We start from the raw sequence: 26,994 nt of genomic DNA, 5'->3' as shown, positions 1-26,994 counted from the left end.
CCCGATCCTTTACTGCCAGGTCCTTCTGATGGTAAGCCTCCATCCCAGCCCGGTACGCCTCGTCCTCTTCCTTCCATTGCTGTTCCAGCTGGGCCTGGTATGTCTCCCAGCTCAGGGCCTGCACCATCTCCCCTTCCCGCGTCTCCACTCCGGGGAATCCCATGAGGTCGGGTCCGGGGTTCACCCAGCGGTATACCGTGCGCTCCGCACGGGCCTCGCAGGACAGGGTGATTGGTGTGATCGGGGCCTTCATACGATGTTCCATGCCCGTAGCTTCCTCCCAGGGCAACAGACGTTGGAGCTTATGAGTCCCAGGGGGAGGGGGCGCTGCAACGGGGCCCACTAACACACCCTCTGCTGGCGGGGCAGGATCGGCGGACTCACCAACCGGTGCGAGTTCACTTTCCACGACAGGTCCCGCTGGTTCCTCCGGTGAGGTCTCCGATGTCCGGGAACTCTCTGCCGGCACCACTAAGCGCGGAGCCTGGGCCCTCACATTCAGTTGGAGAAGTTGGTTGAATAAGTCCTCCATCTCGGCCCTCAGGAATCTGGTGTTGTCCACGGAAGACGGGCTGCGGTGCTCATCCGGGTAGTCGGGGGAGATTTCCACTTCAACCCCACTGTCGGGTTCAGAGCTGCTGGCCATGGCGTCCTCCACGTGGGTCGCTTCCTGGTCTCTTTCCCGCTCTCTCCTTCGTGGGCGGTGTCGTTTTCTCGGTCTTCGCCCTCCATTGAGGATTAGGAGGCGGATCTCCGCCGCTGACGGACACGTCCTCACCGTGCAGAAATATTTAGACTGGGCGGCCATTGTTTTTCGCGCTCTCCAGCTTGCCTACGCCCACTCCACGCCCCTCTTCTCTTCCTGCGCTCTCCTCAGCGCTGTAATGGCGGCGGATTTTGGCGGTAAATGGCGCAGCACAGTTCTTGCAATAAAGTACAGTCCAAGCACAGTAAATCACAGTCCCAAGGCACACATGACCCGATTCTTCAGGCTTAAGTAGATCCTGTTCGTGACGCCAAATTGGAGCGCCCCCACACCGCCGCAGGGCCGAGGGGTACCCGGAGCCGGGCCTCTGGGTCTCAGTCCTGGGGTTGTCACGGTGGCTAGACCCGGTCCGTGGCCCTGTCTGTCAGTGGGGGACGTCCGGTGCAATAAGTGGTGTTGTAACGGTGCAGTTGTGGGGTGCAGGTCGCGGTAAATAACGAGGACACCAGGTTGCAGTCTCTTTACCTCTTTACTGGAGATCTCTGAGTCCTCAGTCCAGAATACGGTTCACCAGGCTGCGCAAGTCTGGCCGGTCCAATGGCACCTCCAGAGTTCACTTCACAGGTGGAAATCGGTGCCTTCCTTCTTAGCGCTATGTGTTGTAGTCCTCCCCTGCTGTGCTTACGGAAAGTACCCCACAACCGTTGTGTCTGTTTCTTAAGTTCCCTCACAACTCGATTAAATGATGTTCTTCTAATCTTCCGTCCCTTCCTGATGTTACAGTTAGAACGGCACCCGTTTGTCGGATAGGCCTGGAGTTCTTCCGGGACCCTAGAGACGCCCCTCTCCCGCAATTGCCTCCCAAGACTTCATAGGTGATATGTGTTAGACAGCCCGCCTTAAACTGACTGTCCTGCCGCTGTTTAGAGTATTGCTTGAAGCTGTATGTTATAATACTCCCTCGGCGTTCCGGCCACCGGTAGTGCGCCTCAGTAGGGTGTTGCTCCGGTCTTACAGCACGACCCCTACTGGAATTCTCCTATTGCTTGATCTCGTTTCTCACTCAGCACAATCTATCTCGCTTCTAGTCCTTTCTTGGATCCCGCCGCTTCCCGGAGCTGGTGCGGACCCGTTACGTTCTTTTCAATGCCAAGCCTCTGTCAGGATCCCACCCCTGACAGAGACCCTACTGTCTCTTCCTCCACAACACCCTCTGCCACTAGGTGTTGCTTCGTCCAATCCAGTCAGCTTTCTAATCTAACTTCCTGCCTGACCCCCAGTTTACCCACTATGGTGGGGAGTGGCCTAATGAATAGAACCCTTAGCTCCCCCCGGAGGCCCAGCTGTGAAATGTATTGGTGTCTGTGATACCTGGTCAGATGAACTCCTTCAGTGCCATCGGACGCACCATAGCTCCCCATAGTGGCGGAGCCACAGTACTGCAACGACCAGGACTCTGGGGCGCTGCACATACATATACACTCACTGGCCACTTTATTAGGTACACCTGTCCAACTTCTTGTTAACACTTAATTTCTAATCAGCCAATCACATGGCGGCAACTCAGTGCATTTAGGCATGTAGACATGGTCAAGACAATCTCCTGCAGTTCAAACCGAGCATCAGTATGGGGAAGAAAGGTGATTTGAGTGCCTTTGAACGTGGCATGGTTGTTGGTGCCAGAAGGGCTGGTCTGAGTATTTCAGAAACTGCTGATCTACTGGGATTTTCACGCACAACCATCTCTAGGGTTTACAGAGAATGGTCCGAAAAAGAAAAAAAATCCAGTGAGCGGCAGTTCTGTGGGCGGAAATGCCTTGTTGATGCCAGAGGTCAGAGGAGAATGGGCAGACTGGTTCGAGCTGATAGAAAGGCAACAGTGACTCAAATCGCCACCCGTTACAACCAAGGTAGGCCTAAGAGCATCTCTGAACGCACAGTGCGTCGAACTTTGAGGCAGATGGGCTACAGCAGCAGAAGACCACACCGGGTACCACTCCTTTCAGCTAAGAACAGGAAACTGAGGCTACAATTTGTACAAGCTCATCGAAATTGGACAGTAGAAGATTGGAAAAACGTTGCTTGGTCTGATGAGTCTCGATTTCTGCTGCGACATTCGGATGGTAGGGTCAGAATTTGGCGTAAACAACATGAAAGCATGGATCCATCCTGCCTTGTATGGAGCATCTTTGGGATGTGCAGCCGACAAATCTGCGGCAACTGTGTGATGCCATCATGTCAATATGGACCAAAATCTCTGAGGAATGCTTCCAGCACCTTGTTGAATCTATGCCACGAAGAATTGAGGCAGTTCTGAAGGCAAAAGGGGGTCCAACCCGTTACTAGCATGGTGTACCTAATAAAGTGGCCGGTGAGTGTATATATATATATATATATATATATATATATATATATATATATATATAAATACTCGGCTGCTCAAATACGTAGTCATAGGAATACTTTCCATTAAAGTTTTCAACTGGTTTATTAAGAACGTACTGCATAAACCAGTCCAAAAATTGGTAAACATACATGGCCCTTCTGGCATAATGAGAAAAACAAAAAAATAGCATACAGTATAGTCTGTGTGGCTGCAGGTTTTGCCCCCTCAGGGAAAAAAACAAACAAGTTTCAGCTCTCTTTAACACAAGCACAGCTCTGGAAATCTCATTTCCAGACACACCGAACACTGAATGAGTCCAAAGGCATCATATTTACCTTCTGGACTGCAACCTCAGGTGGAGATATGGTGAACATCTTCCCACCCACTCTTCAGATGTTCACCAAAACTCAGCCCTATTATGGCCGATTAACCCCTCTTAGCACACAACATGCTGGAGCATACTTCTGGGTTCAAATCACTAAGGCTAACATCCTCAGTGACACATATCTCCCCTCCAGTATTTTACCAGTGATATTCTCACAATATATAAAGTATATATATATACACTAGCTGAAGTGCCCGGCGTTGCATGGGCATACTAAATATCTGTGGTTAGTTATAGCACCTTACTTCTCTTATTTTCCCATCATGCCTCTCATTTTCTCACACACCTTCTCATTTTCCCCTCACTCCTCTCATTCCCCCCTAACACTTGTCATTTCGACCTCACATCTGTCATTTTCCGATCACTCCACTATTTTCCCTCACTCCTCTTATTTTGCACTCACACCTTTTCATTTTCACCTCACACCTCTCATTTTCACCTCACACCTCTCATTTTCACCTCACACCTCTCATTTTCCCCTCAGTATATACATGTTTGTCATCTCCCTGATATATAGTATACACCTGTATGTCATCTCCTGTATATAGTATATACCTGTATGTCATCTCCCCTGTATATAGTATATACCTGTATGTCATCTCCCCTGCAAATAGTATATACCTGCTGTATGTAATCTCCTCCTGTATATAGTATATACCTGTATGTCATCTCTTCTGTATATAGTATATACCTGTATGTCATCTCCTCCTATATCTACTATATAATTGTCTAAGGGTCACTTCTGTCTTTCTGTCTTTCTGTCTTTCTGTCACGGATATTCATTGGTCGCGGCCTCTGTCTGTCATGGAATCCAAGTAGCTGATTGGTCTCGCCAGCTGCCTGTCATGGAATCCAACCAGGAACCATTGACAACTGGCACAGGCTGAAGGATAGAACCAGGCTAAATAGTCGAGCCAGAAAGACAATCAGTGGAAGCAGCTGCTGACTACTAAATCCAAGGAGCAGCAGTACCACTTAAAACCACCGGAGGGAGCCCAAGAGCAGAACTCGCAAAAATGCCACTTACAACCACCGGAGGGAGCCCAAGAGCGGAATTCACAACAGTACCCCCCCCTTGAGGAGGGGTCACCGAACCCTCACCAGAGCCTCCAGGCCGATCAGGACGAGCCAAGTGAAAAGCACGAACCAAATCGGCGGCATGGACATCGGAGGCAACAACCCAAGAATTATCCTCCTGGCCATAACCCTTCCACTTGACAAGATACTGAAGCCTCCGCCTCGAAAAACGAGAATTCAAAATTTTCTCCACCACATATTCCAACTCCCCATCAACCAACACCGGGACAGGAGGATCAACAGAGGGAACAACGGGCACCACATATCTCCGCAACGAAGATCTATGGAAAACATTATGGATGGCAAAAGAAGCTGGAAGGGCCAAACGAAAAGATACCGGATTGATAATCTCAGAAATCTTATAAGGACCAATAAACCGAGGCTTGAACTTAGGGGAAGAAACCTTCATAGGAACATGATGAGAAGATAACCAGACTAAATCCCCCACCCGAAGCCGGGGACCAACACACCGACGGCGGTTAGCAAAACGTTGAGCCTTTTCCTGAGACAACGTCAAATTGTCTACCACATGAGTCCAAATCTGCTGTAACCTGTCCATTACAGAATCCACACCAGGACAATCAGACGGCTCAACTTGCCCCGAAGAAAAACGAGGATGAAAACCAAAATTACAAAAGAAAGGCGAAACCAAAGTAGCCGAACTAGCCCGATTATTAAGGGCAAACTCGGCCAACGGCAAGAAAGCCACCCAATCATCCTGGTCAGTAGACACAAAGCATCTCAAATAGGTTTCCAAGGTTTGATTAGTTCACTCAGTTTTGCCATTTGTCTGAGGATGAAATGCAGAAGAAAAAGACAAATCAATGCCCATCCTAGCACAAAAGGCCCGCCAAAACCTAGAAACAAACTGGGAACCTCTGTCAGACACAATATTCTCCGGAATGCCATGCAAACGAACCACATGCTGAAAAAACAATGGAACCAAGTCAGAGGAGGAAGGCAATTTAGGCAAAGGTACCAAATGGACCATTTTAGAGAATCGGTCACAAACCACCCAGATAACAGACATCTTCTGGGAAACAGGAAGATCCGAAATAAAATCCATGGAAATATGCTTCCAGGGCCTCTCAGGGACCGGCAAAGGCAAAAGCAACCCACTAGCGCGGAAACAGCAAGGCTTGGCCCGGGCACAAGTCCCACAGGACTGCACAAAAGAACGCACATCCCGCGACAAGGAAGGCCACCAAAAGGACCTAGCAACCAAATCTCTAATCTCTGGTACCAAAAATCCCAGGATGACCAGCCAACACCGAACAATGAACCTCAGAAATTACCTTACTTGTCCATCTATCAGGAACAAACAGCTTCCCCACAGGACAGCGGTCAGGTTTATCAGCCTGAAATTCCTGAAGCACCTGCCGTAAATCAGGGGAGATGGCAGAAAGAATCACCCCTTCCTTAAGAATGCCAACCGGCTCAAGGACTCCAGGAGAATTAGGCAAAAAACTCCTAGAGAGGGCATCAGCCTTAACATTCTTAGATCCCGGAAGATACGAGACCACAAAATCAAAACGGGAGAAAAACAGGGACCATCGAGCCTGTCTGGGGTTCAGCCGCTTGGCCGACTCGAAGTAAATCAGATTCTTATGATCGGTCAAGACCACAACGCGCTGCTTGGCTCCCTCAAGCCAATGTCGCCACTCCTCAAATGCCCACTTCATGGCCAACAACTCCCGATTGCCGACATCATAATTGCGCTCCGCAGGCGAAAACTTTCTGGAATAAAAGGCACACGGTTTCATCAAAGAACCATCAGAACTCCTCTGAGACAAAACGGCCCCTGCCCCAATCTCAGAAGCGTCAACCTCAACCTGAAAAGGAAGAGAAACATCTGGCTGACGCAACACAGGGGCAGAAGTAAATCGGCGTTTAAGCTCCTGAAAGGCAGAAACAGCTGCAGAGGACCAATTCGTCACATCAGCGCCTTTCTTCATCAAATCGGTCAGGGGCTTAACCACACTGGAAAAGTTGGCAATGAAACGGCGATAAAAATTAGCAAAGCCCAAAAATTTCTGAAGACTCTTCACAGATGTGGGTTGAATCCAGTCATGAATGGCTTGGACCTTAACAGGATCCATTTCTATAGACGAGGGAGAAAAAATAAAACCCAAAAAAGAGACCTTCTGACCTCCAAATAGGCACTTAGACCCCTTCACAAATAAAGCATTATCACGAAGGATCTGGAATACCATCCTGACCTGCTTCACATGAGACTCCCAATCATCGGAAAAAATCTAAATATCATCCAAATACACAATCATGAATTTATCAAGATAATTGCGGAAAATATCATGCATGAAGGACTGAAATACAGAAGGAGCATTAGAGAGCCCGAAAGGCATCACAAGGTATTCAAAATGGCCTTCGGGCGTATTAAATGCAGTTTTCCATTCGTCACCCTGTTTAATACGAACAAGATTATATGCCCCTCGAAGGTCAATCTTAGTAAACCAACTAGCCCCCTTGATCCGAGCAAACAAATCAGAAAGCAAAGGTAAAGGGTATTGGCATTTGACCGTGATCTTATTAAGAAGGCGATAATCAATACAGGGTCTCAAGGAGCCATCCTTCTTGGCAACAAAAAAGAAACCCGCTCCCAATGGTGATGAAGACGGCCAAATATGCCCCTTCTCTAAAGACTCCTTAACATAACTCCGCATAGCGGCATGCTCTGGCACAGACAGATTGAAAAGTTGGCCCTTAGGGAACTTACAGCCAGGAATCAAGTTAATAGCACAATCACAGTCCCTATGTGGAGGAAGGGAACTGGACTTGGGCTCATCAAATACATCCTGGGAATCTGACAAAAACTCAGGAACTTCAGAAGAGGGGGAAGAGGAAATTGACATCAAAGGAACATCACTATGTACCCCTTGACAACCCCAACTAGTCACAGACATAGATTTCCAATCCAGCACAGGATTATGTCCCTGTAACCATGGAAAACCCAGTACAACAACATCATGCAAATTATGCAACACCAGAAAACGGCAATCTTCCTGATGTGCTGGAGCCATGCACATGGTCAGCTGAGTCCAATACTGAGGTTTATCCTTGGCCAACGGCGTAGCATCAATGCCCCTCAAAGGAATAGGGCTCTGCAAAGGCTGCAAGGAAAAACCACAGCGCCTGGCGAATTCCAAGTCCATCAAGTTCAGTGCAGCGCCTGAATCCACAAATGCCATGACAGAAAAGGACGATAATGAGCAAATCAAGGTCACAGATAAGAGAAATTTAGGCTGTACAGTACTGATGGTAACAGACCTAGCGACCCTCTTAGTACGCTTAGGGCAATCAGAAATAACATGAGCAGAATCACCACAGTAAAAACACAACCTATTCTGGCGTCTGAATCCCTGCCGTTCTGCTCTAGTCAAAATCCTATCACATTGCATAGGCTCAGGACTCTGCTCAGAGGACACTGCCATATGGTGCACAACTTTGCGCTCGTGCAGGCGCCGATCAATCTGAATGGCTAGAGACATAGATTCGCTCAAACCAGCAGGCGTGGGGAACCCCACCATAACATCTTTAAGGGCTTCAGAAAGACCCTTTCTGAAAATTGCTGCCAGAGCCTCCTCATTCCATTTAGTGAGCACAGACCATTTTCTAAATTTCTGGCAGTATACTTCTGCTGCTTCCTGACCCTGACACAGGGCCAACAAGGTCTTTTCTGCATGATCCACAGAATTAGGTTCGTCATACAATAATCCGAGCGCTTGAAAAAATGCGTCTACATTAAGCAATGCCGGATCCCCTGATTCAAGGGAGAATGCCCAGTCCTGAAGGTCACCACGCAGCAGAGAGATGACAATTTTAACCTGCTGAATGGAATCACCAGAGGAACGGGGTTTCAAGGCAAAAAACAATTTGCAGTTATTTTTAAAGTTCAAAAACTTGGATCTGTCCCCAAAAAACAAATCAGGGGTTGGAATTCTAGGCTCTAAAGCCGGAGTCTGGACAACATAATCTTGGATACTCTGTACTCTTGCAGCAAGTTGATCCACACGAGAAAATAAACCCTGAACATCCATGCCAGCGCCAAAATCCTGAACCACCCAGAGATTAAGAGGAAAAAAAAGACAAAACAGACTGCAGAAAAAAAAATGGCTCAGAACTTTCTTTTCCTTCTTTTGAGATGCATTTAATTCATTTTTGGCCAGTTGTACTGTTATGAGCTGGTGGTTTAGGAGCAACATGGGACGTGTTCTGGAGGAGGTGGTACCTGTACTGACCGCAGTTCCTGAGCTTAACACAACACTACAAGTAGCCGTGGGATGTTCCTGTCACTCCCTAGACACCTCGTCACAGCCGGAGGACTAACTACCCCTAAAGATAGAAACAGGAAAGCTATCTTGCCTCAGAGAAAATCCCCAAAGGATAGGACAGCCCCCCACAAATATTGACTGTGAGTGGAGAGGGAAATGACATACGCAGAATGAAACCAGGATGTAGCAAAGGAGGCCAGTCTAACTAGATAAATAGAACAGGAAAGAATACTGTGCGGTCAGTATTAAAAACTAGAAAAATCCACCACAGAGTTTACAAAAATCTCCACACCTGACTAAAGGTGTGGAGGGAAAATCTGCTTCCCAGAGCTTCCAGCTTAACTGAATAAATCCATACTGACAAGCTGGACTAGAAAAAACATAGAAAGTGCAAAAAGATTAAGTCCACAACAAGTGGACTGCAAAAGAACAAAGCAAGGACTTATCTTTGCTGAACTGGTCAGAAAATCAGGGAAATCCAAGCAGAGATGTGAATCCAACCAGGAACCATTGACAACTGGCACAGGCTGAAGGATAGAACCAGGCTAAATAGTCGAGCCAGAAAGACAATCAGTGGAAGCAGCTTCTGACTACTAAATCCAAGGAGCAGCAGTACCACTTAAAACCACCGGAGGGAGCCCAAGAGCAGAACTCACAAAAATGCCACTTACAACCACCGGAGGGAGCCCAAGAGCGGAATTCACAACAGGCAATATACTACGTGGCTGGGCAATATACTACGTGGGCTGTGCAATATACTACGTGGACATGCATATTCTAGAATACCCGATGCGTTAGAATCGGGCCACCATCTAGTATAGTATATACCTGTATGTCATCTCCTGTATATAGTATATACCTGTATGTCATCTCCCCTGTATATAGTATATACCTGCTGTATGTCATCTCCTCTTTTATATAGTATATACCTGTATGTCATCTCTTTCTGTATATAGTATATACGTGTCATCTCCTCCTGTATATAGTATATACCTGTATGTCATCTCCTCCCTCCTCCTGTATATAGTATATACCTGTGTGTCATCTGCTCCTGTATATAGTATATATCTGTGTCTCATCTCCCCTGTATATAGTATGTACCTGTATGTCATCTCCTCCTGTATTAGACCTCGTTCACATGTTATTTGGTCAGTATTTTTACCTCAGTATTTGTAAGCTAAATTGGCAGTCTGATAAATCCCCAGCCAACAGGAAGCCCTCCCCCTGGCAGTATATATTAGCTCACACATACACATAATAGACAGGTCATGTGACTGACAGCTGCAGTATTTCCTATATGGTACATTTGTTGCTCTTGTAGTTTGTCTGCTTATTAATCAGATTTTTATTTTTGAAGGATAATACCAGACTTGTGTGTGTTTTAGGGCGAGTTTCATGTGTCAAGTTGTGTGTGTTGAGTTGCGTGTGGCGACATTAATGTAGCGACTTTTGTGAGATGAGTTTTGTGTGGCGACATGCGTGTAGCAACTTTTTGTGTGTCGCGTTGCATGTGACAGGTTAGTGTAGCAAGTTGTGTGCAGCATGGTGAGTTTTATGTGTGGTGCGTATGTGAAAGTTTTGTGTGCGGCAACTTTTGCATGTGTTGCAACTTTTGTGCATGTGGCAATTTTTCCGCGTGTGCAAGATTTTCATGTGGCGAGTTTTCCATGAGTTGAGTTTTGCATGTGGCGAGTTTTGCATGTGGCGAATTTTGCGCTTGGCGAGTTTTGAGCGGTGACTTTTGTGTTTCGACTTTTATGTGGTGAGGTTGGTGTATGTGTGGTGAAATGTGTGCTGAGGGTGGTATATGTGTTCAAGCACTTGTTAGTGTGTGGCGCATTTTGTATGTGTGTTCATATCCCCGTGTGTGGTGAGTATCCCATGTCGGGGCCCCACCTTAGCAACTGTATGGTATATACTCTTTGGCGCCATCGCTCTCTCTCTTTAAGTCCCCCTTGTTCACATCTGGCAGCTGTCAATTTGCCTCCAACACTTTTCCTTTCACTTTTTCCCCATTATGTAGATAGGGGCAAAATTGTTTGGTGAATTGGAACGCGCGGGGTTAAAATTTCGCCTCACAACATAGCCTATGACGCTCTCGGGGTCCAGACGTGTGACTGTGCAAAACTTTGTGGCTGTAGCTGCGACGGTGCAGATGCCAATCCTGGACATACACACATACATACACACATCCACACACACACACACACGGACATACACACATACATACTCACACACACATTCAGCTTTATATATTAGATTTTTATTCTCTCTTACATAACGCTATTAATTCCACAGCACTTTACATACATCATCATCACTGTCCCCACTGGAGTTCACAATCTAAACTTCCTATCAGTATGTCTTTGATGTATGGGACGAAACTGGAGGAAACCCATGCAAACACAGGGAGAATATACAAACTCCTTGCAGATGTTGTTCTTGGTGATATTTGAACCTGGGACCTTAGCGCTGCAAGGCTACAGCGCTGGCCATACATACCAACCAAGGAGTCCATAATACGTGTAAAAAGCAATGTACTTTATCAGGGATTAAGAACAATGGCAAAAGGAGGTTTATGCCAAGGGAACAAGGACACACCCACAATGTTAAGGTAATACCAAATTGAGAGTAACCAATCAAGGGAGCAAAAATGGTAGAATTCCTGCAAGGGTATAAAAGAACTGCAAATATGTAATACACACAATTATAAATACACACTTCCAAGGAGTGAGAGGGAAACCTAAATGATGATTAGGTATGGATACCATGATCCCAATGAGGCTGCGTCCTCCTAGCCATATCAAATAGATATAGAGTATTAGAGGCATAAAGTTATAAGGCCGTAGGATACATAAATTTATTGTGCGAAGGCCAGTGTCAGACTGGGGTGCCAAGGGCCCACCAGTAACATTGACTTTGCGGGGGCCCACTTTACACCTGCATACAAATATTACATTACCCTCATTCACAAATTTACCTATATATCTATTTAATAATAAACTGGGTAGTTTGATTAGTGAATGAAGAGATGCTACTTTTCTCTGTATAGAGTGAATCAAGTGAATTATTTCACATACTGCCCATAAAGTGGTGTTAGGTCCCCAGATCCGTAGGCCCACTGGGGGATTCCCCTGTTACCCTATGGGCCAGTCCGAGCCTGGCGAAGGCTACCATGGAGAGTGGCGTACACCCCAACATGCATTTTGGTTTTATCTTGGTTGGGACTTCTTGGTCCGTTTTTCTCTTTCCTGTTTCTCCTGGCTGGTCTGGCTCTTGCTATTTGTCCTCATGTATACATATCTATGATTCCTAACAATATCATGACTTGAATTTCAATAGATATGTGGTATTTTCCTTTGTTTCATATATATTATGTTCATATATATGGTGTCATGATCCAGGTCAGGGTTTGCTTCTTGCTTTTCTTTCCCCGGCCTGGTTATCGTAGGGTTAACCTTTCCTGCCTCTTTGGTTCGTGGGCGGCTATTTATTGGTGCCACTCCTGGTAGCATGTGTCAGTGATAGTTCCAGTCCCTGGCTTGAGCAGCTGACCTGTATACCCTAGTGATCCCTCTGATTACCCATATTTGTGCCTGACCCGTTCCCTTTCCCTGACTTAGTGTGTGTTTGGTGGTTTCCTACAGTGTATGACTTGGCTTGTATTCTGAACCCTGCCTCCTGCTTCCCGTCTCTGTTACTACGCTTCCCATCTGGCTTTGACTCTTTGGCTCGTACCCCGTCTTCTATCTCACGTTTTGGATCTTGCGCTCACATCTGGTTCCGATCTCTGGCTTGTCTCTGACCACATGCTTTGCTGTGACTTCTGGTACTTCGTCTTCCTGTTTGTTGCTGACCGGCCCGTCTGACTACTCTGCCGCCTCCTAGTGGCGCTCCTCTATTTGCACCGTGGTGCTACACGCTGACTGCTACCTTTTCCCCCCTAACCTGCGACCCCTGGTGGAGGTTGCGTGCAACTGCCTTGCAGTTGCATTACATATGGTATACAATATTCATATACAGACATATTATTATTATTATTATTATTATTATTATTATTAATAATAAAATGTACAATAAATATTATATGACAATTTATTTTATACAGATTAAAAATTAGGATCATCTGCAGGTTATATTTCTACTACCACAAAAGTTTCATTTTGACAAAAAACACATTTTCTTATAGATGTGTTATTACTTCATCTCCAGTGCTTATAGTGTTAGTGCACTTTCCAAATGAATCATATGTTAGAAGTAACTTCTCTTTTTCTCATTCTCTCTCATTGGGCAGTCATGTAAAAATGTTAGGACACCACATGTAAAGTATTTTTTAGTCTTAAAAAGGTGGGACACGTTGATATAAGACAAAAATACTCATAGATTTTGTAACCCTTTCTTAAAGCAAAAATGCAGACACTGTGGGGAAAATAAGTATTTGATACACTGCCAATTTTGCAAGTTTTCCTAGCTACAAAGAATAGAGAGGTCTGTAATTTTTATCGTAAGTGCACTTCAACTGTGAGAGACAGAATCTAAAAATAAAATCCATAAATTCACATTGTGTGATTTTTAGATAATTAAATTCCCTTTTATTGCATGAAATAAGTATTTGATACAATAGAAAAACACAACTTAATACTTGGTACAGAAACCTTTGTTTGCAATTACAGAGGTCAGACATTTCATATAGTTCTTGACCAAGTTTGCACACACTGCAGCAGGGATATTGGCCCACTCCTCTAGACAGAGCTTCTCCAGATCTTTCAGGTTTAGGGGCTGTCGCTGGGCAACATTGAGCTTCAGCTCCCTTCAAAGATTTTCTATTGGGTTCAGGTCTGGAGACTGGCTAGGCCACTTCAGGATCTTGAAATGCTCCTTAGTTGCTCTAGCTGTATGTTTTGTGTCATTGTCATGCTTGAAGACCCAGGCACGACCCATCTTCAATGCTCTTACTGAGGGAAGGAGATTGTTGTCCAAAACCTTGTGATACATGACCCCATCCATCCTCCCTTCAATAAGGTGCAGTGGTCGTGTCCCCTTGCAGAAAAGCACCCCCAAAGTATGAAGTTTCCCTCACCATGCTTCACGGTTGGGACGGTGTTCTTGTACGCATTCTTCTTCCTCCAAACACGACGAGTGGAGTTGATACCAAAAGTTCTATTTTGGTATAATCTGAGCACATGACCTTCTCCCATGCCCCGTCTGGATCATTCAGATGGTCATTGGCAAACTTCAAACGGGCCTGGACATGTGTCGGTGTGAGCAGGGGGATCTTGCGTGCCCTGTGGGATTTTAGTCCATAACGGCATAGTGTGTTACTAACGGTAATGCTTGACACTGTGGTCCTAGCACTCTTCAGGTCATTGAACAGGTCCTCACATGTAGTTCTGACCTTTCTCAGAATATTTTCCTGCAGCCCATCCCAGCCTTGTGCAGGTCTACAATTTTGTCCCTGGAGTCCTTAGACAGCTCTTTGGTCTTGCCCACGTTGGAGAGGTTGGAGTGTAATTGATTGTGTGGACAGGTGTCTTTTATATAGGTAACGAGTTCAAACAGGTGCAATTAATACAGGTAATGAGTGCAGAGTAGGAGGGCTTCTTAAAGAAAAACTAACAGGTCTGTGAAAGCCAGAATTTTAGCTGGTTGGTAGGTGATCAAATACTTATTTCATGCAATAAAATGCAATTTAATCATGTAAAAAACAAACAATGTGATTTTCTGTTTTTTTTATTTTTTGATTCTGTCTCTCATAGTGGAAGTGTACCTACGATAACCTTTCCATTTTTTATAGTTGGGAAAACTTGCAAAAATCAGCAGTGTATCAAATACTTATTTTCCCCACTTTATATCACACTATTTTAAAGACCTAAATTTAGAAATAACGTAGTAAGGGTGCAGTCACACACCCATATTTTATAGTCTGTGCTCAGGCAGCAATTCCCTGCTCAATGTTGGGTTTCCTGAACTATCAGCCAAATATTATTGAACTGATACATGAGGCTGTTAGTTTAGGTGAGAAGATCAAAGGCCAGAAAAGGAGGACTGTAGAAAATTGTCATGTGAATGATCTTGGAGGAAGCAGTCTTATTTATTCTTCGTGCATGGACTCATAGTTTTTGTAGCCTTGGTATCAGAAGACTTGATGGTGAAAACTAAAGAAAATATTCCAATAAAAGAATTTGGTGCTGGAAAGGTTATAGTTTGGGGGTGATTTGACATTCAAACTTTGGGCAGCTGTAATTTATAATGCAGAGTGCTTGTAGATATATAGTACATGTGAAATTATATATCAGAAGATTGATGCTCGCTCAGTCAAAAATTACTCTTGAAAAATGACAAAGGCATTAAACATACCAGTAAACATATAATGGACTGGCTACAGAAAAATGGAGGTTTATTGAAAGGTCAAGTTACAGCCTGGAAGTAAATCTTATATAGTATGTGGGGGTTTGAAACAATATGTGAATGCAGCAGACTTCCCACAGCTAAAAAACTTATTTCCACATAAATCCTGTGAATTTTTGCTGTAATAAGTGATTGCAACATCAATTTGTAATTGTATTTTTGTTCAATTACATCAACTTTATTTATTTCTGGTTGGTCACATAGGCCCTGCTATACTGCAGCACTGTGCAGAGATTGTCATTACTCACACTGATACGTGTTGCCAATGGGCTCACTCACTACTTTTTTTTATCTCAAACACCCACAGACTTAGATAAAATTCAAGAAGCCAATAGAATTGAACAAAAGATAAGTGTTGCCCTGGTTTGGCCTGGTTTGGTCGTAGGGCTTAGTAACACTAGAGGTGCCCAGTGTGTGGAGATGAGAATGCCCACTGCAGAAGTGAAGTGTCACAGGGATACTGTGACATGGCGGGCCAGAGGATTGCAGCATCTGGTCACATGAAATCCTGCACTGATTAGAACTGCTTCACTATCCTATTAAACAGTGCAGGTTTATTCCTTGCTCTGTCATTGCAAGGGTTAATCATTTCAGTTGATCTCCTGGAGCTCTCCATCCTGGATTGTCTCAGCTGTTCTGTGTTGGTCACTCCCCTCTGGTATACAGCTCTGGCAAAAATTAAGAGACTACTGCACAGTTTTATAAAAATCAGTTTCACTACATGTCTGACAGCCATTCCATTCCAGTGTCAGCTGAATTCCAACCAGAGGACACCTCATTCTACTTAATGTGCTTCTGATTAGGTGATCACCTGAACCAAATCTTATTTAACGAAGGAAAGTATAAAAAACACTGCTGTGGTGTTTACAATCCTCTTGCAATAGGACAAGCTGGATGGCAAAACAAGTGCTAGTAATATCCCAAGAGTAATAGGAATGAAAAAATAACTTTTAACCATGCCAAAGGAGTTGAAAAGAAAAGTCTTGTGTGAGGAAAAGAAGGGCTCAATTCTGGCTTTACTAGCAGAGGGACACAGTGAGCATCATGTTGCCTCCATCCTTAAACTTTCGAAGATGGCAGTCCATTACAACAAGGTCAAGCAGCAGACATTGGGGACAATCCTGGATTGTCTCAGCTGTTCTGTGTTGGTCACTCCCCTCTGGTATACAGCTCTGGCAAAAATTAAGAGACTACTGCACAGTTTTATAAAAATCAGTTTCACTACATGTCTGACAGCCATTCCATTCCAGTGTCAGCTGAATTCCAACCAGAGGACACCTCATTCTACTTAATGTGCTTCTGATTAGGTGATCACCTGAACCAAATCTTATTTAACGAAGGAAAGTATAAAAAACACTGCTGTGGTGTTTACAATCCTCTTGCAATAGGACAAGCTGGATGGCAAAACAAGTGCTAGTAATATCCCAAGAGTAATAGGAATGAAAAAATAACTTTTAACCATGCCAAAGGAGTTGAAAAGAAAAGTCTTGTGTGAGGAAAAGAAGGGCTCAATTCTGGCTTTACTAGCAGAGGGACACAGTGAGCATCATGTTGCCTCCATCCTTAAACTTTCGAAGATGGCAGTCCATTACAACAAGGTCAAGCAGCAGACATTGGGGACAATAAAGTTACAGACCGGCAGAGGGTGAAAACGACTTACCACTGACTGGGATGACCGTCATCTTATTCGAATGTCACTCAGCAACCGCAGGATGACATCAAGTGACCTAAAAAAGGAATGGTAAATGGCATCTGGGGTGAAGTGCACGGCAAGAACAGTTTGTAACAGGCTCCTAAAGTCATGTATAGCTGGAAAAAAGCCTTTCATCAATAAGAAGCAAAGGAGAGCCAGGCTAAAGTTTGCCAAAGACCATAAGGATTGGACCATAGAGGACTGGAGTAAGGTAATCTTCTCTGATGAGTCTAAGTTTCAGCTTTGCCCAACACCTGGTCATCTAATGGTGAGACGGAGACCTGGAGAGGCATATAAGCCACAGTGTCTTGCACCCACTGTGAAATTTGGTGGATGATCGGTGATGATCTGGGGATGCTTCAGCAAGGCTGGAATTGGGCAGGTTAATCTTTGCGAAGGACATATGAATCAAGCCGCATACAAGGTTGTCCTGGAAAAACAGTTGATTCCTTCTGCTCAGGCAATGTTCCCCAACTTGGAGGACTGGTTTTTCCAGCAGGACAATGCGCCATGCCACACAGCTAGATCAATCAAGGTGTGGATGAAGGACCACCACATCAAATCCCTGTCATGGCCAGCACAATCTCCAGACCTGAACCCCATTGAAAACCTCTGAAATGTAATCAAGATGAAGGTGGATAGTCACAAGCCATGAAACAAAGAATAACTGCTTACATTTTTGTTCCAGGAGTGGCATAAGGTCACCCAAAAGCAGTGTGAAAGACTGGAGGAAAGCATGCCAAGACTCATGAAAGCTGTGATTAAAAATCATGGTTGTTCCACAAAATATTGATTTCTGAACTCTTCCTGAGGTAAAACATTAGAATTGTTGTTTCTAAATCATTATGAACTTGGTTTTTTTTGCATTATTTGAGGTCTGCAAGCAATGCATTGTTTTGTTATTTTTTTTCTACCATTTCTCATTTTCAGAAAATAAATACAAAATATATTGCTTGGAACTTCGGAGACATGTTGTCAGTAGTTTATAGAATAAAAGAACAATTTACATTTTACTCAGAAATATACCTATAAAGATAAAAAGCAGACAAACTGAAAATTTGGCAGTGTTCTCTTAATTTTTGCCAGAGCTGTATATCCTCACCACAGGCACTTGGGAATTGCCAATGAAAGTTCTACTTCCTGGTTAGGTGTTGGAGGAGATATTCAGTGTTTGAAGTAGACATTTGTAGAGTTTTTCAGGAGATTTCTGCTTGGAGTTGTGTGGCGCCCCAGGGCCCTGGTCGTCACAGTAGCATTGCTTTCCTCACGGGGAGAGTGATGTTACGTTTGGAAGCGATGAAGGATATCTTTTATCAGGTAATCACCATACACACAACATGTTCACACTCCAGGCCACAAGGGGGAGCTTTTGATCCTATTTCTAGGTGACTCCCCTGCATATGCAGATATACACTCACCGGCCACTTTATTAGGTACACCATGCTAGTAACGGGTTGGACCCCTTTTGCCTTCAGAACTGCCTCAATTCTTCGTGGCATAGATTCAACAAGGTGCTGGAAGCATTCCTCAGAGATTTTGGTCCATATTGACATGATGGCATCACACAGTTGCCGCAGATTTGTCGGCTGCACATCCCAAAGATGCTCCATACAAGGCAGGATGGATCCATGCTTTCATGTTGTTTACGCCAAATTCTGACCCTACCATCCGAATGTCGCAGCAGAAATCGAGACTCATCAGACCAAGCAACGTTTTTCCAATCTTCTACTGTCCAATTTCGATGAGGTTGTACAAATTGTAGCCTCAGTTTCCTGTTCTTAGCTGAAAGGAGTGGTACCCGGTGTGGTCTTCTGCTGCTGTAGCCCATCTGCCTCAAAGTTCGACGCACTGTGCGTTCAGAGATGCTCTTAGGCCTACCTTGGTTGTAACGGGTGGCGATTTGAGTCACTGTTGCCTTTCTATCAGCTCGAACCAGTCTGCCCATTCTCCTCTGACCTCTGGCATCAACAAGGCAGTTCCGCCCACAGAACTGCCGCTCACTGGATTTTTTTTCTTTTTCGGACCATTCTCTGTAAACCCTAGAGATGGTTGTGCGTGAAAATCCCAGTAGATCAGCAGTTTCTGAAATACTCAGACCAGCCCTTCTGGCACCAACAACCATGCCACGTTCAAAGGCACTCAAATCACCTTTCTTCCCCATACTGATGCTCGGTTTGAACTGCAGGAGATTGTCTTGACCATGTCTACATGCCTAAATGCACTGAGTTGCCGCCATGTGATTGGCTGATTAGAAATTAAGTGTTAACAAGAAGTTGGACAGGTGTACCTAATAAAGTGGCCAGTGAGTGTATATTGTGGTTTAAAGGGAAAGAGAGATCAGATTGTCAGAGAGATAGAAGAGAGCAGGCCGACATAGAGTGTCAGAAGGTCTGAAGGGGCCGTGTAGTCTGAAGCACTACAGCTCCTAAAGAAAGAGACATATAGAAGGAAAGAACATCGTTCAATGAGTGTGCAGGAGAGCAAAGCACAGGAGAGTGACACCAGGGGGAGGACCACAGCGAGCAGACTGTTTCCCTGGCAAAGCGCAGATAACCGGTAGACGGGCCACCGAGGTTGTAAGGGACTCTAAGGGTACTGTCACACAGTGGCACTTTGATCGCTACGACGGTACGATCCGTGACGTTCCAGCGATATCCATACGATATCGCTGTGTCTGACACGCAGCAGCGATCAGGGATCCTGCTGAGAATCGTACGTCGTAGCAGATCGTTTGGAACTTTATTTCGTCGCTGGATCTCCCGCTGTCATCGCTGGATCGTTGTGTGTGACAGCGATCCAGTGATGCGTTCGCTTGTAACCAGGGTAAACATCGGGTTACTAAGCGCAGGGCCGCGCTTAGTAACCCGATGTTTACCGTGGTTACCAGCGTAAAAGTAAAAAAAAACAAACAGTACATACTCACATTCCGGTGTCTGTCCCCCGGCATTCTGCTTCTCTGCACTGTGAGCGCCGGCCGGAAAGCGAGCACAGCAGTGACGTCACCGCTGTGCTTTCCGGCTGGCACAGACACAGTGGAGAGAAGCACAGCGCCGGGGGACAGACACCGGAATGTAAGTATGTACTGTTTGTTTTTTTTTACTTTTACGCTGGTAACCACGGTAAACATCGGGTTACTAAGCGCGGCCCTGCGCTTAGTAACCCGATGTTTACCCTGGTTACCCGGGGACTTCGGCATCGTTGGTCGCTGGAGAGCTGACTGTGTGACAGCTCCCCAGCGACCACACAACCACTTACCAACGATCACGGCCAGGTCGTATCGCTGGTCGTGATCGTTGGTAAATCGTTTAGTGTGACAGTACCCTTAGACTTACATCAGAAACAGGCAGGACATCTGAACTGCAAGTTATCTGTCCATCACACACACCTTAGACACAGTAACACATAGAGCCCTGGGCATGCTAGAGTCTCTGTAAAAAGGCTCGAGTTACCTGTCGTGCTGGTATTGTCCTATCCTATATGGGTGACAGAGAGAAGAACTGTGAGGACCTTATCTGAAGCCATAGGCAGTAAGGAACTACAACACCACCGTGCTAGAGGAAGGCTTTTAACTCCACCTAGTAAAGAGGATTCTGGATTCCCTTCCAAGCCGGCCGGACCCTGCCTGCCCTGTGATCTGGTACCCTGGACTGTGGCTGCCTGAAGTCTTAAGTAAACCAGGTAAAGAGAATGCAAACCTGTGTCCTCGTTCTTTACTGCGTCATTCACCATCTTCCATCTACACACTGGGAGCCCTGGGGGTACACTTCCCCTGTGGGAAGTTATACCATCTAGCTGCCATAAAATCACCCCAGAGGAGCCCTTAAAGCAGCGTCGGTCCCCACTGACCAAATACCACAGGTGGCATCACGAACATAAACTCTATTCAATTTCCCCTTTTACATGGGCGCCCAGGGCCATGAACGGGTCGCCACCATGACATCCCCCTGTGAACACCGGACACGGTACCGGGTACCCCATGGCCCTGGCAGGCGACTCAGTTGGTTTGAATGCTTATCCTCATCCTCTCCTATTTGGTTTCTCCTACATATCCCTACAGTACCTTGCACTCTGTTGTTTTGTGAGTATATTTGTGTAATTATAGTTTTATTTCTTAACTGTCTGTCTACTCTTGTCTGTCTGGTTAGTACAATCCTATACACTTCAGTCTCACACCTCCCTGGGTGAGGAAGGGAAAAGATAAGGTTTAAGATAGGAGCATAGCAAGGTACATGACTCTGGCGTCTTCACCTTCCATGGCAATCCGGGGAACAGGGATAGACTAGGGCGCTCCCTAGTTCGAGGGATCAGGTAGGTGCCCACCGTCCCTATTCTCTACGTGACATTAAGATTTCTGCTTGGAGTTGGTTTGCATGCTTATCCTCATACATGCATACTTATCCTTGGTCTGGCTGTCACAGCAGTGGGCAGCCTACAAATCTTTTGCTCAACTTTTGGAGCCAATTACCTTATCATTATGGACTTTGCACATATATGGAAAATTCACGACTCCAATCACTTGCTGTATTAACTTTTCCATTGCTGTAGATTAAATGTGCCAAATGCCATATAGAAAGACAAGAGAACATATCAAGAGAATATAACCAGTCGATCAAGACAGTATGCTTGTGGATACTATCTCCCTGCATGTGAAATACAATAATTTTATTAGGCTTTGACTTCCTTCCGCTGTTGTCTCATCTGCATGTCACATTAGATTATGTATTATTTTTTAGCAGTAAACTCTGTAAAGTTGCAGAGTCATTCACTTTGTAATATCAGGGATCATTTTGTTATATAAAGATGCTAGACTATTTTTTATAAGTAAAAGTCCTTGAAGTGGGGCTTCCAGGATCTGTGATATGCACCCCACAAGATGCTGAGAAGATTTAAGCAGGAAATAAAAATTAATATTTCAGACCAAATCACTAATGAAGAACTGTACTTCTTGATTGTTAATTAAAAACAAATAATTCAAGGAATCTCTAATAACTTAATTCTGTTCATTCACACACAAGTAATACACCATCTGAAAGCTAAACTTGCCCACTTCAGCAAGAAAATACACAAACAAACCACACATTCACGATTTGATCAATAAATACAGTTTAAACATTCATTTTCAGAAACCTGCAGAAAAAAAACAATAACCTGCAGGTGGCACCACAACCTCAAGACATTTTTTAGCCTCTACTTATCAAACTAATTTACTGTATTACCAATCCACATATATAAATACCTCTCTGTGTTAATCATCTCATTAAATACATTAACATTTGACCAGCTTGATTTTCCTGAAATTGCCTGCGCCCCCGACAACCAATGTGTGAAAAATTCGCACTGGCCAACTAGTTTTATAAAAATGTTTATAATTTAAGATTGAGCAGAATGAAGTGTGTTGACTAGCTGCTACTGCGTGTCATGGTAGGGCTTATTGTAACATGTATTCTTATCAGTAGCAACTAATCAAAACCATATAATTTACTTCTTTTTATAAAGTTTATAAATCATAATGTTCCTATTATTCAGGCTTAAGTATACATAATACTTATAGATGTACCTTAATCAACAGCTTCCCCCACGCAGTATGATGCTCACAGGAACCTCCACACATTTTGATAATCCCTCAGTCCCAACACAGTATGAGAACCTCACTTTATAATGCCCCCACAGCCTCCCACACACAGTATGATGGTACCACAGCTTCCCCACACTCCCCTACACATAGGATGATGACACCCACAGCTCCCCTCACATGTCCTGATGTCCCACTGACCCAACATATATTATGATAATCTGCATAGCTCCTCCCACACAGTATGATGGTCCCCGCAGTATGAAGGCCTTCACAGCTCCCCCACACATGCAGATCTCACAGCTACCTTACACACCATAATGGGACCCACAGCTCCCCTACACAGTATGATGGAATCCACAGCTCTCCATATACAGTGTACTGCTCCACTACACACACTATGATGTATACACTGTATGAGAAACCCCACAGCTCATACACACAACATGAAAGCCCTCCATAGTCCATCCCCACAAACTGTATAATGGTCCCTGCAGCTCTGTACTCCTTGTATAATGAACCACACAGCTCTCCCAGACAGGATGATGGAACCAACTGCTCTCCATATGCTGTATAATGGCCCCACAGCTTTCCATATAGTATGATGGACTCCACAGCTCTCTACATAGTATGATGGACTTCACAGCTCCCCAACATACTACGATGAACCCCATAAGCTTCCTCACAGTATGATAGATTCCACAATTTCCATCAAGTTGTGACGGACAATTTAAAAATAAATAAATAAAACTACTCACCTAACCGCGTTTGCCTGATCATCCGGTGCAAAATGGTGGAAGAAAGCCTAAGGGTCCCTTCTCTACAATTGTGATCTGTGGATGCAGATACTAGTGAAATTGAAGCTGTACTAGCAAGCAGGTGGCAGAGACTGTAAAATATATTTGTAACTGCCACAATATCTTGTGTACCACCATTTTTTTTTATAATAAAAACTAAATGGCTAACTCCTTAAATCATAAAATCTTGGAAAATGATACTAAAAGTAAGACAATTCTCAAATATTCCAGTTATAGCGATTATTGCATACCTGCAAGTCCTGCTGGGTAGAGTCATAACAGTGACAAACGTTTAGAGTAGAGTCAGTCTGTGAGCCATTCTCCATTAATCTATAATCCTTTCCACAATGACCACAAGATTTCGCTTCTGGCCCTTAAAGAAAATAACAGTAATCAAGACTTACTAAAGATTGTCAGAAGAACAACATGAATAATGCCATGTTTTTAGACCTTTTCAATTCATAGAGTGACTGCAGACTTGTAGCCTAAGTCTTGACAACCCCTTTAAGTTAATTTTATAGACTAAGTATAGAATTAATCTATGTAAAATAAAGAGAACTTGATAAATACACTCCTCAACGTTGAAACTGCATCATTAAGAAAGACAAGTCATGGGATTATGTTAATGAAATGCAAATAATGAAAAAAATTGAAACAAAATGTTCTAAATATTTTGATACATTAAATGTTGAGTATGAGTGCCATGCACAGAAATACACACACTTACATTCCTAGATTGCTATATTCCTCCAGGTAAATTAAAGGCAGCCTGTACTCCATTCTGGTACCACTACAGTTGGGGCTCGTGTGACATCGTTATGCCTTGTGAGTCCTGCAGCCAATTAGCGGCCTCTTGATTCTCACTTTCTTCAGATGTAACTGACAGTTGGAGGAAGTCAGAGAGCAGCAGAAGATCTCATTTCTTCCTGATGTCAGTTTCATCCAATTGAAGTAAAAGTGAATCAGACCATTAGTGACCGCTGATTGGCTCACGAGACACAACAATGTCATATGGGCATCAGCATCAATGTTGCTGGAACGGCGCCAGCTGTTGTGAACTCTGTTTCCGGGCTCCCTCCTGTGGTCGTGAGTGGTACTGTGTGAGTTCTCTCTTTGGGCTCCCCCTGGTGGCTCTTTTTGTTATTTTGCAGGTTTCTGGCAGGATCAGCTGTCTCGTCATCTGCTAGTTAGGTTTCCTATTTAATCCACCTGGTCCTTCATTCCTTGCCTGTTGTCGTTGTATTCAGTGCTATTCTGATTGCTCCTGTCTACATCCGTTATCAGTCTCTCCAAGAGAAGCTAAGTTTGGTTTGCTTATTTTTGCTCATCTGTGTTCAAGATGTTTCCTAGTATATGATGAGTTTTGTCCAGCTTGCTAATATGTGATTTCCCTGCTTGCTGGTGCTCTGGGGTGCTGAGTTGCTCCCCCCACATCGTTAGTTGGTGTGGGGGTTCTCGCATTCTCTGCGTGGATATTTTTGCATAGGGTTTTTTTACTGACCGCACAGATCCCTTGCTATTTTCTGCTATCTAGCGTTAGCGGGCCTCATTTGCTTAACCTGTTTCATCTCTGCATTTGTCTTTTCCTCTTAACTCACCGTTATTATTTGTGGGGGGCTTCTATATCTCTGGGGTTATTTCTCTGAGGCAAGTGAGGTCTTTACTTTCTCTTTAGGGGTAGTCAGTTTCTCAGGCCGTGAAGAGACGTCTAGGATTTCAGGAAACGTTCCACGGCTGCCTATAGTGTGTGCGGTTAGGATCAGGTTTGCGGTTAGTCCAGTTACCACATCCCCAGAGCTCGTCCTATTTTCTTCTACTTAGCTGGTTAGATTTGTGATCCTAAGCCACTAGGATCATAACAGTACAACAGGCCAAAAGTGTTAAATGCATCGCAAAAGTGGGATAAGAGAAATCCTGAGTTCAATTTTTTTTTTCTGCTCTGCAGTGTGTCCTGCTTCTCTCCTCCCCTTAATCTCTGGGTGGCTTTGAGTTCAGCTGCAGACATGGATATTCAGAGTCTGACTTCTAGTGTGGATCATCTTGCTGCAAGGGTGCAAAGCATTCAGGATTTTGTTGTTCACAGTCCTATGTCTGAGCCAAAAGTACCTATTCCTGAGTTTTTTTCTGGAGATAGATCTAGGTTTCTGAATTTTAAGAATAATTGTAAATTATTTCTTTCTTTGAGACCTCGTTCCTCTGGTGATTCCGCTCAGCAAGTTAGAATTGTTATCTCTCTGTTATGTGGCGACCCTCAAGATTGGGCTTTCTCCCTAGCGCCAGGAGATCCTGCATTGCTGAGTGTGGATGCGTTTTTTCTGGCGCTTGGATTGCTTTATGAGGAGCCTAATCTGGAGAACCAGGCAGAAAAGGCCTTGCTGGCTCTCTCTCAGGGTCAGGATGAAGCTGAGGTGTATTGTCAAAAATTTTGGAAATGGTCGGTGCTTACTCAATGGAATGAGTGTGCCCTGGCTGCAAATTTCAGAGAAGGTCTTTCTGAAGCCATTAAGAATGTTATGGTGGGGTTCCCCACGCCTGCGAGTCTGAATGAGTCAATGGCTTTGGCCATTCAGATTGATCGGCGTTTGCGGGAGCGCAAACCTGCGCACCATCTGGAGGTGTTTTCTGAACAGAAACCTGAGTCTATGCAATGTGATAGGATTCTGACCAGAATTGAACGGCAAAATCATAGACGTCAGAATGGGTTGTGCTTTTACTGTGGTGATTCAGCTCATGTTATCTCAGCATGCTCTAAGCGCACAAAAAACTTTGCTAGATCTGTCACCATTGGTACTGTACAGCCTAAATTCATTTTGTCTGTTACTTTGATTTGCTCTCTGTCATCCTACTCAGTTATGGTTTTTGTAGATTCAGGTGCCGCCCTGAATCTGATGGATTTGTCATTTGTCAAGCGCTGTGGTTTTATCCTTGAGCCATTACAGTTCCCTATTCCATTGAAGGGAATTGATGCTACACCATTGGCCAAGAATAAACCTCAATACTGGACTCAAGTGACCATGTGTATGACTCCTGCACATCAGGAGGTGATTCGCTTTCTTGTGTTATATAATTTGCATGACGTTGTCGTGTTGGGTCTGCCATGGTTGCAGGCTCATAATCCAGTCCTGGATTGGAAAGCTATGTCTGTGTTGAGTTGGGGTTGCCAGGGAATTCATGGCGATGCTCCCTTGGTATCAATTGCTTCCTCTACTCCTTCTGAAGTCCCTGAGTTTTTGTCGGACTACCAGGATGTATTTGATGAGCCCAAATCCAGTGCCCTACCTCCTCATAGGGATTGTGATTGTGCTATAAATTTGATTCCTGGTAGTAAGTTCCCTAAGGGACGACTGTTTAATTTGTCTGTACCAGAGCATGCCGCTATGCGGAGCTATGTAAAGGAGTCTTTGGAGAAGGGACATATTCGCCCCTCCTCATCCCCTCTTGGTGCGGGATTCTTTTTTGTGGCCAAGAAGGATGGTTCGTTGAGACCCTGTATAGATTATCGCCTTCTAAATAAAATCACGGTCAAATTCCAGTATCCCTTGCCATTGTTGTCTGATCTGTTTGCTCGGATTAGGGGGTCTAGTTGGTTCACCAAGATAGATCTTCGCGGTGCGTATAATCTTGTGCGTATAAAACAGGGCGATGAATGGAAAACAGCATTTAATACGCCCGAAGGCCATT

The sequence above is a fragment of the Ranitomeya variabilis genome, chromosome 3 (genome assembly GCF_051348905.1).
Source record: "Ranitomeya variabilis isolate aRanVar5 chromosome 3, aRanVar5.hap1, whole genome shotgun sequence".
In the NCBI taxonomy this organism is placed as follows: domain Eukaryota; kingdom Metazoa; phylum Chordata; class Amphibia; order Anura; family Dendrobatidae; genus Ranitomeya; species Ranitomeya variabilis.
The sequence above is the reverse complement of the archived record's forward strand: the minus strand, read 5'-3'. Positions refer to the sequence as shown.